The sequence below is a fragment of the Cupressus sempervirens genome, chromosome 7, assembly GCF_028749045.1.
Source record: "Cupressus sempervirens isolate cs-2001-9-10 chromosome 7, ASM2874904v1, whole genome shotgun sequence".
Lineage (NCBI taxonomy): Eukaryota > Viridiplantae > Streptophyta > Pinopsida > Cupressales > Cupressaceae > Cupressus > Cupressus sempervirens.
Window position 1 is genome coordinate 418,239,452 of NC_143124.1, and position 13,034 is coordinate 418,252,485.

Consider the following 13,034-nt stretch of genomic DNA (forward strand, 5'->3'; position numbering starts at 1 on the left):
TCCAAAGTGGTTCTTATTTAAGAAATTTTAGTGCTTCATTTGATCTCATATCTTAATGTTTTTATTGCATTTTCTTTTATAAAAGTGTTTGATTTGTTTCTAGAACTTCTGAAGTCTCATTTTTTATTAAAATAAAAGCTTAATAACCTATTTTGGATCTATAATACATTAATATCAACACCACTATGTTGATTTGGCAAGTGGAAACTAGATTCACACCAAGTATATAATGTCATCAACATAATTTGTTGGGGGTTCTTATGATTGAGTAACTCTAGGGGGTTATTCATGTAATTCTATATTTTATATTAATGTATTTGTCTATTACTTGATCGGTTAGATAAAAAAATATTTCAACTTATCCTTGTATTATTAAATTAAAAAAAGGAAATAAATTTGGCATTTTAAAGCATTTTAGATGGCTTAGTCTTTTTCCCTATCTTTATGAACTTGTTCCCCAACCAACTACATATTGGTGAAACCTCGTATGGTACCCCAAGTCTCATCATGTTGTGGGATCTATTGGTCTTAATATGGCATCAAAACATTGTATGTCATATATGGCATGGAAATCCTTCATACTCGTTGGATCAAATTTTGGAAAATGTGTGGAATTCAAATGATTATGTTTCGAACTATCTTGTTCCCCTAGATGATTCTAATGATATTCCATATGATGATGACCAAATCAATGAGAAATTCTTGAGCATAGTTAGACTTCTCTTTCTTTCGTCTTAAAGACTAGAGATTCTTTGAATCCAACATATCTAAATCAACATCCAAAGGCCAAGGACTTTCTTGTAAAATTCTATAGTTGTCCATGCTCAAACATCTTAGGTGGGCGCATTTCTCAAGAATGAATAGTGTAGCCCAACAACATGTATTGAGATGTCATATATATATATTGCTCGTTGCTCTATTTTAATCTAGTGTTTCTTCATCAATGCAACTTCTAATGATTCCTTGCAATAGGCTCATATCAATCTTCCTCTTTCACCTCATTTGAAGATATATTTACTAGATTTTTCAAATTTGTTTGCGGAGTCCCATCTTTTGGATCTTGTTGACATCGTCGGCATTCATCTCTTCTTTGATGACAATTCTTATAGTATTATACCTTTCTTAGATGTCATAATAATGCATTTAGACTTTTTTGTTCTTTCCCCACTTAGATCTACTTTTATAATGACAAATTTAGTAGATACTCATGAGTTTACATATCCAACTCAATCATTGTTCATGTTGATTCTATCTATAGGAGTAAAAAATTATCATCAGTTTGCTTGTCTTACCCATTATGAGCACAACACATCTATGGTTATTATACCCAAATTTTATTTAGCACCAAGTTTATCTTCTCACTATTTTTTATACGAAGACCTTGTCATGTACTGAGTATGCACTCAAGGGAGTAGATATTAGGTCTTCTTATCACAATTTACTTGGGTGATTATATCTCTAGCAATCCCCTATTACATGTATCTAGTTATTATATTGACTATTGTTTAATGTTTCTTGAATGTGAAAGGGGAGCATATCTCAACTCTCGTGTCCATAGTATTCTTACCTTTATCGTGTCTTAAAAAAATAAATTGTTTTATAATTCATTGAAGTGTAATTTAGTTTAGTTTTTCTAATAACTCTTCTTGTTAATAATTGAGAGGTTTTCACAAACTATCTCATGATAAATTTTATTTTTTTAATAGAGGTCCTTCACGAAATCTTTTTAGTTGTCTAATATGGGAGCACGAGTCAACAACTGAACCTCTTTGACTACAAACCAAGGACTAAGGGGTATCCATTCTGCTAAATATGCTCGAGGCACGATCCTAACCTCGTCCCTTTTTTGATGTCAGAGCCTTGCACTAAGTAAGACTTGGTCCCTAGTAAACATTTAAAGAACATTTCAACTTCACCAATAAACCAAAAGCCCATTAACCTCATAATAATTTACATTTAATTATTTTTAAAACAAATTAACAAATACAAAAACATGAACATTATAAATATTTTTAACTCAATTAATTTAAACATTAACTTGTATGTTTCAAGTTAATTTAAACGGCCAATTGTTGGGGATCTAAATTGCTGGACCATGTATTGACAGTGGAAATATTCTCAGGAAATGTAATCTGAAAGGACCCATCTACACTTCCTCTCAATGATCTTCAGTCCTCCTTTCTCATAAATATTTTTCAACAACAGGCTGTAATCTCATCGAACCATGAGGACAAACTGATTTGGGTTCCCTCTAAGAATGGCAAGTACTCAATAAAGGAAGGATATAGGGTTCTTCAGCAAATTGAAAACAATTGCAATAAGAGCAGAGCATATTTTTTCTATTGGAACCCCATTGTCCTCCCTAAAGCGGGTTGCTTCTCTCAGTTATCACCCAGGAAGAAGATATTAACAAGTGATAGACTTTCAAAGTTTGGAATTGCAGATCCCTTTAATCGTGTCCTTTGTGGGGAAGAATTAGAAACAATGGACCATCTATTAATCAATTGCAAATTTGCATACTCCTGTTGGTTGGTCGTCCTCAAGAAACTTAATGTATTCATGCCCCTTCCAAACAAGGTTTGGGATTTGTTTGAATCTTGGCCATTGTTGTTCACTTCTTCCACTTTCACTTGCCTCTGGAAATGTATACCTTCTTCAATTGTTTGGGCTATATGGTGAGAACGTATTAAAATAATTTTCAAGAAAAATGTCTCTTTCATTGATCAGGTTTGTGATAAGCTTGAAGTTTCTATTTCGAAGATAGCTAACTCTAATTTATCCAACGTCAAATGCAACCATTATTTTTCTCACTGGGACAATATGATTTTAAAAGAATGGAAATACAGTTTCCTACTAGTTGGATCAGTTCCAAATTGGAAATCCATTCACGCTAGAGACAAGTCCATTATTAAGTGGCATCCCCCTTTTCGAGATTTTGTCAAAATCAATTTTGATGGAGCTTCAAGAGGCAATCCCGATATTTCTGGTATAGGAGTTTGTATCAGAGATTGGTTAGGCAAGTTATTGGCAATTAAGGTTGCTCCCATTAATCCTAACACGAACAACATGGCAAAGGCCCATGCACTTTTACACAGTCTAGCTTTGGCAAAGAAGGGTGGCTTTTCTAAAGTCTACATTGAAGGGGATTCTCTTGTGGTAATTAATGCATGCATGACCAGGAATGTTCACAATTGGCAATTACGATATGTGATGAACCAGATTTGGCAATTACTTCATTAATTTCAGGATACTTGCATCACACACGCACTTAGAGAATGTAACAAGGTGTCTGATTGCTTATCAAATCATGGTTGTGACTAAAACTTTATTGAGTCTTTTTTAACAGACCAGATCTCAAATTTGATTCCCGAATTGGGGAATTTAATATATTCTGAACTTGTCAATTCAGATTGTAAGTGTTGATTTCCTATTTCAAATCCCCTTCCCCGGCTTGTTGATGGGTGTTCAGCTTTTTTTAGTGTCTTCTCTCTCTTTTCATGTTGTTTTATGGGTTTTCTTCCTGATTCTTTCCTAGTAGAGCCTTTGAATCAGGCTATATTTCTTTTATATATAATCAGTGGTTCGCCCACTTTTACCTTTAAAAAAACAAAAAACTTGTGTGTTTCAACAAATTTATTTACTTATTATCTTCTTCATGATAAGGTTAACCCTATATGGAAGGAAGATAGAATCCCCAAATCTTGAAGGCCTTTCAATTTTTCAAGAGGGTTTTCACCCACCCACATCAGCGAGACTTTTGACCCGACAGCAGTAGTTTTGAAAAATCTGGACACAAAACATCCTTAACGTATTACAATTTTTTTTGAGGCCGCATATATAAACCTTAAGTGAGAAGCTCATCAAAGAATCGTCATACATCTTAAAGTAGCCCGTGGCTATACAGCCACGACAATGCACTTCCTTTACATTGCTTTTTCAAACTTTAAAAAAAAAATTCTAAGTCCTCTCCTTCGTAAGGAAGTGCATTTTCGTGGCTGTATAGACGTTGCCTTTAAAGTAAACCTCAAATCGTGAGATTTTCCCCATTGCTTTGACTCACTATTTGACAAGATAGTCCTAACTATTTTACATTTGTGAGATAATTTCCGTGGTGCCTCCAAACGAAGTTTGAGCAAAATAAAAAATGAAGTTCGTTTGCCCTCAGTTTTCCATTCAATACATGCTTAAGTAAATTACATTCAAGAATATGTTTGATCAATAAGAGTTGAGAAAAGCTTAAGCCTTGGAGCTTACATGGTAATTAGTGAGAAAAATCATTCTAACTGAACAAAAATGAAAGTGTTCGGGAATATCCATCCATACTGATCAGCACCAATGTCATCTCGAGTGTCAGTGGAGATTTTGTGTGACCATCTCGAAAGTCATCCATCATAACTCATAATTCAACTGCGGCAGGGCTCTATTTAGCCACAATCCAAATAAATCAGCTATACCCATCTATGCAATTTTTATAGCCAATGATGGTTTTCTGATAAGGAACTGCTTGGCTTTCTTGTTTGCAATCCTATGTGTTACTTTTATCTGTACAGCCGTAATGTCGTTCTGTTGGTCCTTTTCTATTAGTAGTTCAGTTCTGTTGGTTTTATCTTTGAACACCAGAAAGTAGAATTTCAGTGCTGTGGATGTCAGATTAAATACTGATCCATCAAGAAATTGAGTTCGCCAGGCATTAAAAGAATCAATCAATCAAGTCTCTCAGAATGAAAGTTAAAACTCAAGCACACCTGCACAGATCATAGAGGAATGCTAATAACTTCCCCCATCAAACTAGATAACCTGCAAACATTAAGTTGGACAATCAAGAATCACACGGAGAAAAGAGGATCAGAGTTGAGTGGCAAACAATGGATTTTCGACTTATCTCTCTTCTCAAGGTTCACTTATTTGTGGAGGTATGTAATCTCAGGCAACGATTAAGTGACCAGTCACATCTTGTTACCAACTCAGGAAAGGATTCGTATTCCCATTATGATATTCCAATAGCATATCAACTTGAATGCATTTTGCAGGTGAAGCAAGACATAATGTTGATCGAAACAAGATAACAAATGTCACATTAACTTGGAATTACCTTCCGTTCTGTGCTTGGCTTGACACATAACCACCACTCTGATAAAGCAAGGAAAAAGAGTGTGTGTATTTACAATGCCAGACGCAACTGACAACTAATCCTAATCCTTACAGCAAATTTTCTGGCAACTTGGAACCCCTCTGAATATCTTCCCAATTCAGCAGTTAATTGCATATATTTCAAATGCCTTGAACTATTGAGGAGAATTCTGGAATTGGAAGTATTGTCTCATATTATATGTGACTTTTAAGTACTTCCACGATATGTTATTGCAAGTTACTTTTTCAGCACACTCTTCCCACTTACACACAAGTCCCTGACAGCTAAGATTGCTAATTAGTATAGCAGTACGTAACTTGTCTATTCATGGAATACTACTAAATGAAGCTTCCACTAATATGGATATGGCTACTCAACTTCTTTGGCTCCAAATAAGCACTATAGTGCCATGTCTTCTCTACACTGAATCCAAAAATTATTCTTCCCTAGACTTCAATAGTTTTAACTCCATCGTCCCCTCAAATCTAATCAGAATCCCAAAACATGGCATTGCACAAAACATTTCTGCAGAGCCATACGAGGAAATGAGGCCTTTGGTGCAAAACTCAAGGTCATAATGATCATAAACAGTAGAAGTGTGTGGATTTCTAAATATAGGAAATAAAACCACTTTTTATTTCACCAATAATCTCCACATGAACAGAGCCCATTCTTGAAATGATCAAAGTGACTAGCATCCCTTAAAATAATTTCTCTCTCAACAACCTTCGATGTGAACTTTGTGGCAGTGTGACAGTCGCTACATATAAGAAGGTTCTTCATGACGTGAATAGGTGCTCCTAGAAGAGTCTTGATAAGCCCAAAAGCTATAGCTAGCCTCTCGCTATGATGGCAAAGATCTTCTTTCTTTTGATCCTCCTCCACATTGTGCAAAACAACGCTTGTATCTGGTAAATACCGTATCTTCTTTATTTCTGCAGTTAACTCTTTCAGTTTTGAATATATCTCATTTGTCTGTGGATGTGATTGATCTTGCACACTAAATGCGTGCACCTTGTCCTTAACCTCAATCCAGCTTAGTCCTCACTCCTTTCTAAGCCCCTTGGCCTTTATGAGCTTTCTCAACTTTCCTACATCTTCCCACCCTGCAAGCTCCGCATAGATATTTGACAAAAGAACATAAGTTGCAGTGTCTTCTGGCTCCAAAGCTAGTATGCACTCTGCAGCATGTTTACCTAGTTCTAAGTTACCATGGATTCTACAAGCACCAAGCAAGGTACGCCATACCAAAGTACTAGGTTCGAATGGCATTTTTTTGACAAATGTTGCTGCTTCATTTAGGCATCCAGCACGACCAAGAGGGTCAACTATGCAGGCATAGTGCTCTGCTCTTGGCATGATGCTGTGATCTCCAAACATTAAATTGAAGAAGCGGTAGCCTTCATCTACTAGATCTACATGGCTGCAAGCAGTGAGAATGCTAACAAAAGTGACATGACTTGGTTCACCCCCTGCCTGTAGCATTTTTTCAAATAGTCATATGGCTTCCTTCCGACGACCATGTTGTGCAAAATGTGCAATCATTGAATTCCATGAGACAACATTTCATTCTGGCATCTTCTCAAATGCTTTGTATGAACTTTGTATGCAGCCGGATTTAGCATACATGTCAATGATGGCATTTGCCACTGCAACGTCCAATTCATATCCTCTTTTGATGATGTACACATGGAACTGTTTGCCCTGTTTGAGGGACAGTAAAGCAGTACATGCGCCAAGAATGCTCACACAACTGAATATATCAAGCTTCTTCAGTCCTTCAATATGCATTTGTTTAGAAAGCTTGAGGACCTCCTCACAATAACCATTTCGAACATACCCGGCAATCATTGCATTCCATGAGAGTAAATTCTGTTCTGGCATCTCATAGAAGATTTTCAATGCATCCTCTGGGTTGCTGCATTTGGCATACATATCAACCAGTGAAGTTGCCACAAAGACATCTGACTCGAACCCAAATTTTACAGCATATGCATGTACTTCTTTGCCTCGCTGAAAAGATCCTATACTGGCACATGCCTTTAGAATACGTGAGAAGGTGAAATGTGCCCTCTTCATGTCTGACAATCTTATTCTGTAAAGGAAATCTTGAGCTTGGTTATCATACCCATTTTCTGCATATCCTATGATTACAGCACTCCATAATAAAGCATCATCCTTGGCACTTTTGATCAAACACCTTACATGCATCATCCATGTGCCCACACATAGCATACATATCAATAAGGGCAGTCCCTAGAAAGGTATCAAAATCTAATCCGGTTTTACATACCTAGGCATGGATCTGCCTCCCAAATCTCAAATAGTGAAGAGATGTACATGCCTCAAGAACACTGATGAAAGTAAACTGATTGGGTTCCACGCTTGCTAATTACATTTCCCCAAAAAGTGTAAGGGCCCCCTTGCTACATCCGTTTTGTTCATGTCCAGAAATCATTGCTGTCCATGATACTATATTTCTCTTAGATATGTTTTCAAACACCATGTAGGCATATTCAATGTGGCCACACTCAGAATACATGGTGATAAGCGAATTCACTACGAAGACATTTTCACCAAATCTACTTTTGATAATATGAGCGTGAACCTGCTTGCCTTTCTGTAGATCCTGCAGGCTAGCACACGCACCAAAGACAGTAGCAAAGGTAAATGGATCCGACATCATGCCTGTCCCTTGTATTTGGCAAAAGAGCTTAATGGCTTCCTCATAAAGCTCATTTTGGACATAACCTCCAATCATTGCACTCCAAGTCACCACATTTCGTTCAGGCATACTTTCAAAAACTCTGCATGCATCATTCAATAGCCCACATTTAGCATACAAATCAACAATTGCACTTCCTACAAAGACATTCGACTCCAATCCACATTTGATACTATAAGAATGAACCACTTTGCCTCGTTCAAAAGCTTGCAAGCTAGCACATGCCCAAAAAACGCTGGAAAGGGTGAAGTAGTTTGGCCTTATGCCCTGCACCGCATATGGAAATAACAACACAAAACCTCGTGATCATACCCACACTGAGCAACTCCAACAATCATGGAATTCCAAGACAGCAGGTCTCGTTTGCTCATTTCAGAAAACATAATATTAGCCTCATCAAAGCACTCGGACTTGGTATACATCATAACAAGGGCATTGGACAAAGGCATGTCTGAATCAAAACCAGTTTTAACAGTGAATGCATGCAATTGTCTGCCTTGTTCCACGTTTTCCAAATTTGTACACAAATTGGCAACAGCGGTTAACGTTGAGAAGTTTGGCTTCACACCTTTCCTCTGCATTTGGCTGAAAATCTTCAAACCCTCCTTTCCTTGTCCACTCTGCCCAAACGTCATGATCATTATATTCCATGAAACCACATTTTTTTTCAGGCATTTTGTCAAACACCTTGCACGTCTCATCGAGCAAGCCACCTTTAGCATACATATCAACAAGGGCACTTCCCTCACCTACATCCGACTCAAAACCAGATTTGATTGCTATCGCATGTAAGGCCTTGCCCTGCTCTGGATCTTCCATGCCCGCACAGGCTCGGAACAAACTAGGAAAGGTAAATTCGTCCGGCATCATGCCAGCCTCTTGCATTAAGCCCGTGACCTCCAAAGCCTCAAGATTAAACCCATTCTGAACATGTGCTGCAATCATTGCTGTCCATGACACAATGTTTCGCTCAGGCATTTCGTCAAACACTCGTCGTGCATCAACTAAACTCCCACATTTGGCATACATGTTTGCCAGGTTACTTCCTAGAAAATCATCAACCTCGTTTCGATTTCTAATAATGTGTGCATGAACTTGCTTGCCCTCAACCATTGATTTCTTCTTGACACACTCTTGCAGTACACGAACATATGTCTTGGAGTCAACTTGTTCTACAATGTTTACTCCATAGATGGCACGTTTTAATCGTTCTTCCACTGACATTGCACATTGGGTTTTGGTGACAAAGATTTCAATTTTCCTTCGGTTGCATTTTCTAAAATACTTGACAGAGCTCTGAATTTGATAGATTGAATTGAAATTAGCGAAAGGAAAATGATGCACCTGTGACATACGACATCCTGGTTGGTCGAAGCCAGGATTGCAAGCGCAAAGGGATATTTAGCTGTCATTGATAAGTTCCGAGATTGGTTCACTTGAGACTCCGCATCGGTCAGTGGCTATCAAGCCTAAAATTTGCACCTCGTGCTGTGCTCAAAAATATAAATTTAAATAAGATTTACTTTAACATGATTTAACCCGATTTAAATAAGAGTGAAAATAAATGTAAAGATTAAATCTGATTTAATAAGAATAAAATTAAACAGAAATAATAATAAAAGAATGAAAAGATATATCAAGTTGAGAAAAAAATTTAGTAACTCATAAAGGTTAATTTTGTGTATCTAGAACTCTTAAATTATAAGTCAGATTTTGTTGATTTTTTCAATGTACCTATATAGGTGAGTGAAGTGTATAAAGCTAATGTTTCAACTTTTGGGTAGTCATGGATCTCTTTATATAGGGATCGTGGAGTGCAAAGTCGTCCAAAAGTGCTATTTCAAAATGCTTGCCTAGATCCTGACCCCTAGACCTCCAATGGTGGACAATATGGAATTCATAACAAAATTATATTGTCGCCTATAACTTGTTGGAAATTGAACGTTGAGAGCCTACAGATTGTCCTCGAGCCCCACGCCCATCTACCCTGTTAGTTTGTTTCGCGCAGGCATCCATGGACAGCAGGCATTTATTTTGGTAGGTGATTTTGAAATTTGAACGTTGAGAGGGACAATGGAATATGACAAAAGGAATGTTTTCTACATTCATTCATTCAGAGAGTCAGTTCAGCAGAGCAGAGAAGATAGAAGTTGCAGAGCAGAGCAGAGCAAAAGGAAAGAGATCAGCAGATCCAGTTGGCAAGTGTTTCCCTTGTTCACTCTCTAAATTTGCTATTGTTGATTTTGTCTTGTTGAAGCAGTGATTGCTCCAGGTACCATTGTATGCAGCCATTAGAGCTAGAAGTTTAAAGTTCATTGAAGTTTGAAGTTTTACCAGTTTAGGGTTTTCTGGTTGAAGCCGAATGCTCCCAGATTTTGTAATGTTTTTAATCAAAGTTGAATAGAAAGCAAGCAGGCATACCTGAATCCATTGCTCTTCCTCTATTCATTGCATTTGAGAAGTTTGTTTAGAAGCTTCAAGCTTTGGCTCTCTGGTTTTAATGGTGGAAACATTCACGTTGAAATTTCTCTAAGTTATAATTTTTTCAATTTGAGCCGAGCTCTCTCGGCATCCATTGTTGCCGAGCATTGCCCTTTGTGTGCCGAGCTTACTCAGCTTCTTCGTGCGCCAAGCTTACTCGGCTTCTTCTTGTGTCGAGCTAACTCGGCACCTTCATGTGTCGAGTAAACTACCACTCGGCTCCTTAAGGTGCCAAGCAAAACTGTCACCCAGCACCTTCTCGTGCTGAGAAAAATTTTAAAGTTGTGATTTATTTCTCACATGGTATTAGAGCTTTGAGGCCCCACATCCACAGTGAGTTAGGGCATTTATTTTTCTTGAGATATTTGACATGGCAGTAGATATAGGAAAGATATGGCAACAGCCACCACCATTCAATGGACAAAACTATGATACATGGGCAAAGAAGATGAAAACCATAATGGTTGTAAATGATTTGTGGGAGTTTGTAGTTAATGGGTTCAATGATGTGACAGACCCAGCTCTGTATGCTACTCTTACCAATAATCAAAAGACTCATTTGAAAGAGTCAAGGAGAAAGGATGTGAAGGCATTAAGTCTTATTGAGGTAACAATGACAGAGACAGTTTTTTCAAAGATTGCAGCAGCAAACGATGCAAAGGAAGCTTGGGATATCCTTAAGACGAACTTCAAGGGGACTGATAAAGTTCGTACAGTAAAGCTACAGAATATAAGGAGGGAGTTTGAGTACCTTCAGATGAAGGAAAATGAATTAGTTTCAGACTTCAGTTTAAGGACCTCCAATGTGATTAACCAACTAAAGTCAAATGGAGAAGACTATCAAGAGCATATGATAGTGGAAAAGATATTGAGGAGTTTACCTCATAAATATGACAACTTGGTCATGACCATAGAAGAGGCAAAAGACCTCACTGTTTTGACAATGGATGAGTTGATGGGTACTCTTCAAACCCATGAACATAGGATCAACAGATATGCATCTTCTTCTTCCCAAGAGCAAGCATTTAAGGCTCAGTCAAATCCAAGAGGAAGGGGGAGAAGAAGAAATGGCTCAGGCAGAAACTCCAAAGGCAAAGGCCGAGGAAATGGAGGACAAAGAAATGCTGCAGCAGAAAGCTCAAAAAGAGCAGATGGAGCAAGTAGCTCACAAAATACTTCAAGGGGAGGTAAGAAAAACTACAACTCAAATAGAAGCAATGTAGAATGCTACTACTATCATAAATATGGGCATTATGCAAGTGAATGCTGGAAGAAGCAAAATGATCAGTCAGGACAAGAAAATGTGGCTCATGTAAACATGGGAAGTGGAAACAATGCCACTGCCTTCATCATGTGTAATGTTGGTGAAGAAGGAAGCCCTGAGGTTTGGCACCTCGATAGTGGATGTAGCAACCACATGAGTGGTAATGAAACCTTATTTTCATTCATTGACAAGAGTTTCAAATCTGAGATTAAAATGGGTAACAATGGAACCCTCCCAGTAGTGGGCAAAGGATCTATTATGGTCCGCAGCAAGCAAGGTGAGAAGAAGGAAATACAAAATGTATATTTTGCCCCCGGTATGAAGCACAATTTGATGAGCATTGGTCAGCTCATTCAAAATGGATACAAAGTGCTGATGGAGAATGACACGTGTGTCATTCATGAAAAGGATGGGAGCAAGAACTTACTTGCAGCAGTTCAAATGACAAAGAACAGAATGTTTCCCTTGAGGATAGAGACACGTTTCTCATCTCAAGTTGGTGTTGCACCTCCCACACAATCAGCTCTAAGGAGTGTGATTGAAGACCCCTCACGGCTATGGTACCTCAAGTATGGTCATCTAGGCTATGTTGGTTTAAATTTGTTGTCAAATAAAAGAATGGTAGAAGGTTTGCCATGTATAGGAAATTCATGTGACAAGTGTGAGGCTTGTATTTTGGGTAAGCAACACAGGCTTCCCTTTAATTCTGAAAATTCTAAGAGGGTTAGATATCCGTTAGAGTTAGTGCATACTGACCTAGTCGGTCCGTTGGAAGTTACTTCCATTGGGGGGAGTACTTATTTCATGACATTTATTGATGATTTTAGTCATAGGACATGGGTTTATTTTTTGAAATCTAAATCTGAAGCATTTGATAAGTTTCTTGAGTTCAAAGCCCAAGCTAAAAGAGAATGTGGACACTATATCAAGGTCCTAAGATCAGATAGAGGAGGGGAATATACCTCCAATTCTTTTGTAAATTTTTGCATGAAACATGGTATAAAGAAAGAGCTCACAGCCAGCTATACACCACAACAGAATGGAGTGGCTGAAAGAAAGAACAGGACCATTGTTGAAATGGCAAGGAGCATGATGAAAGAGAAAGGTCTCCCAACTGAATTTTGGGAAGAGGCTGTGGCAACAGCAATTTACCTAATTAATAGGTGTCCTACAAAGGTAGTTCGTGATAGAATTCCAATGGAAGCATGGTCACGAGGAAGATGGACAATTGAACACCTAAGGGTGTTTGGATGTGTTGCATATGCACATGTGCCTAAAGAGAAAAGGAAGAAATTGGATGACAAAGGTGTGAAGTGCATCTTCGCAGGGTAAAGCTCAGAATCAAAGGCATACAGATTGTATAACCCATTGAACAACAAAATGATTCTCTCAAGAGATGTGGAATTTCTTGAAAATCAGTCTTGGTATGGACG

At 37.9% G+C, this 13,034-nt stretch overlaps 1 pseudogene across 1 annotated transcript; it reads right to left on the bottom strand.

Moving 5' to 3' along the window:
• Positions 1–4,138: 4,138 nt before the first annotated feature.
• Positions 4,139–9,248, bottom strand: LOC149547324 (putative pentatricopeptide repeat-containing protein At3g15130 pseudogene; annotated as a pseudogene). The gene has a single exon (XR_016354262.1). The product of XR_016354262.1 is annotated as a putative pentatricopeptide repeat-containing protein At3g15130 pseudogene (transcript).
• Positions 9,249–13,034: the final 3,786 nt, after the last annotated feature.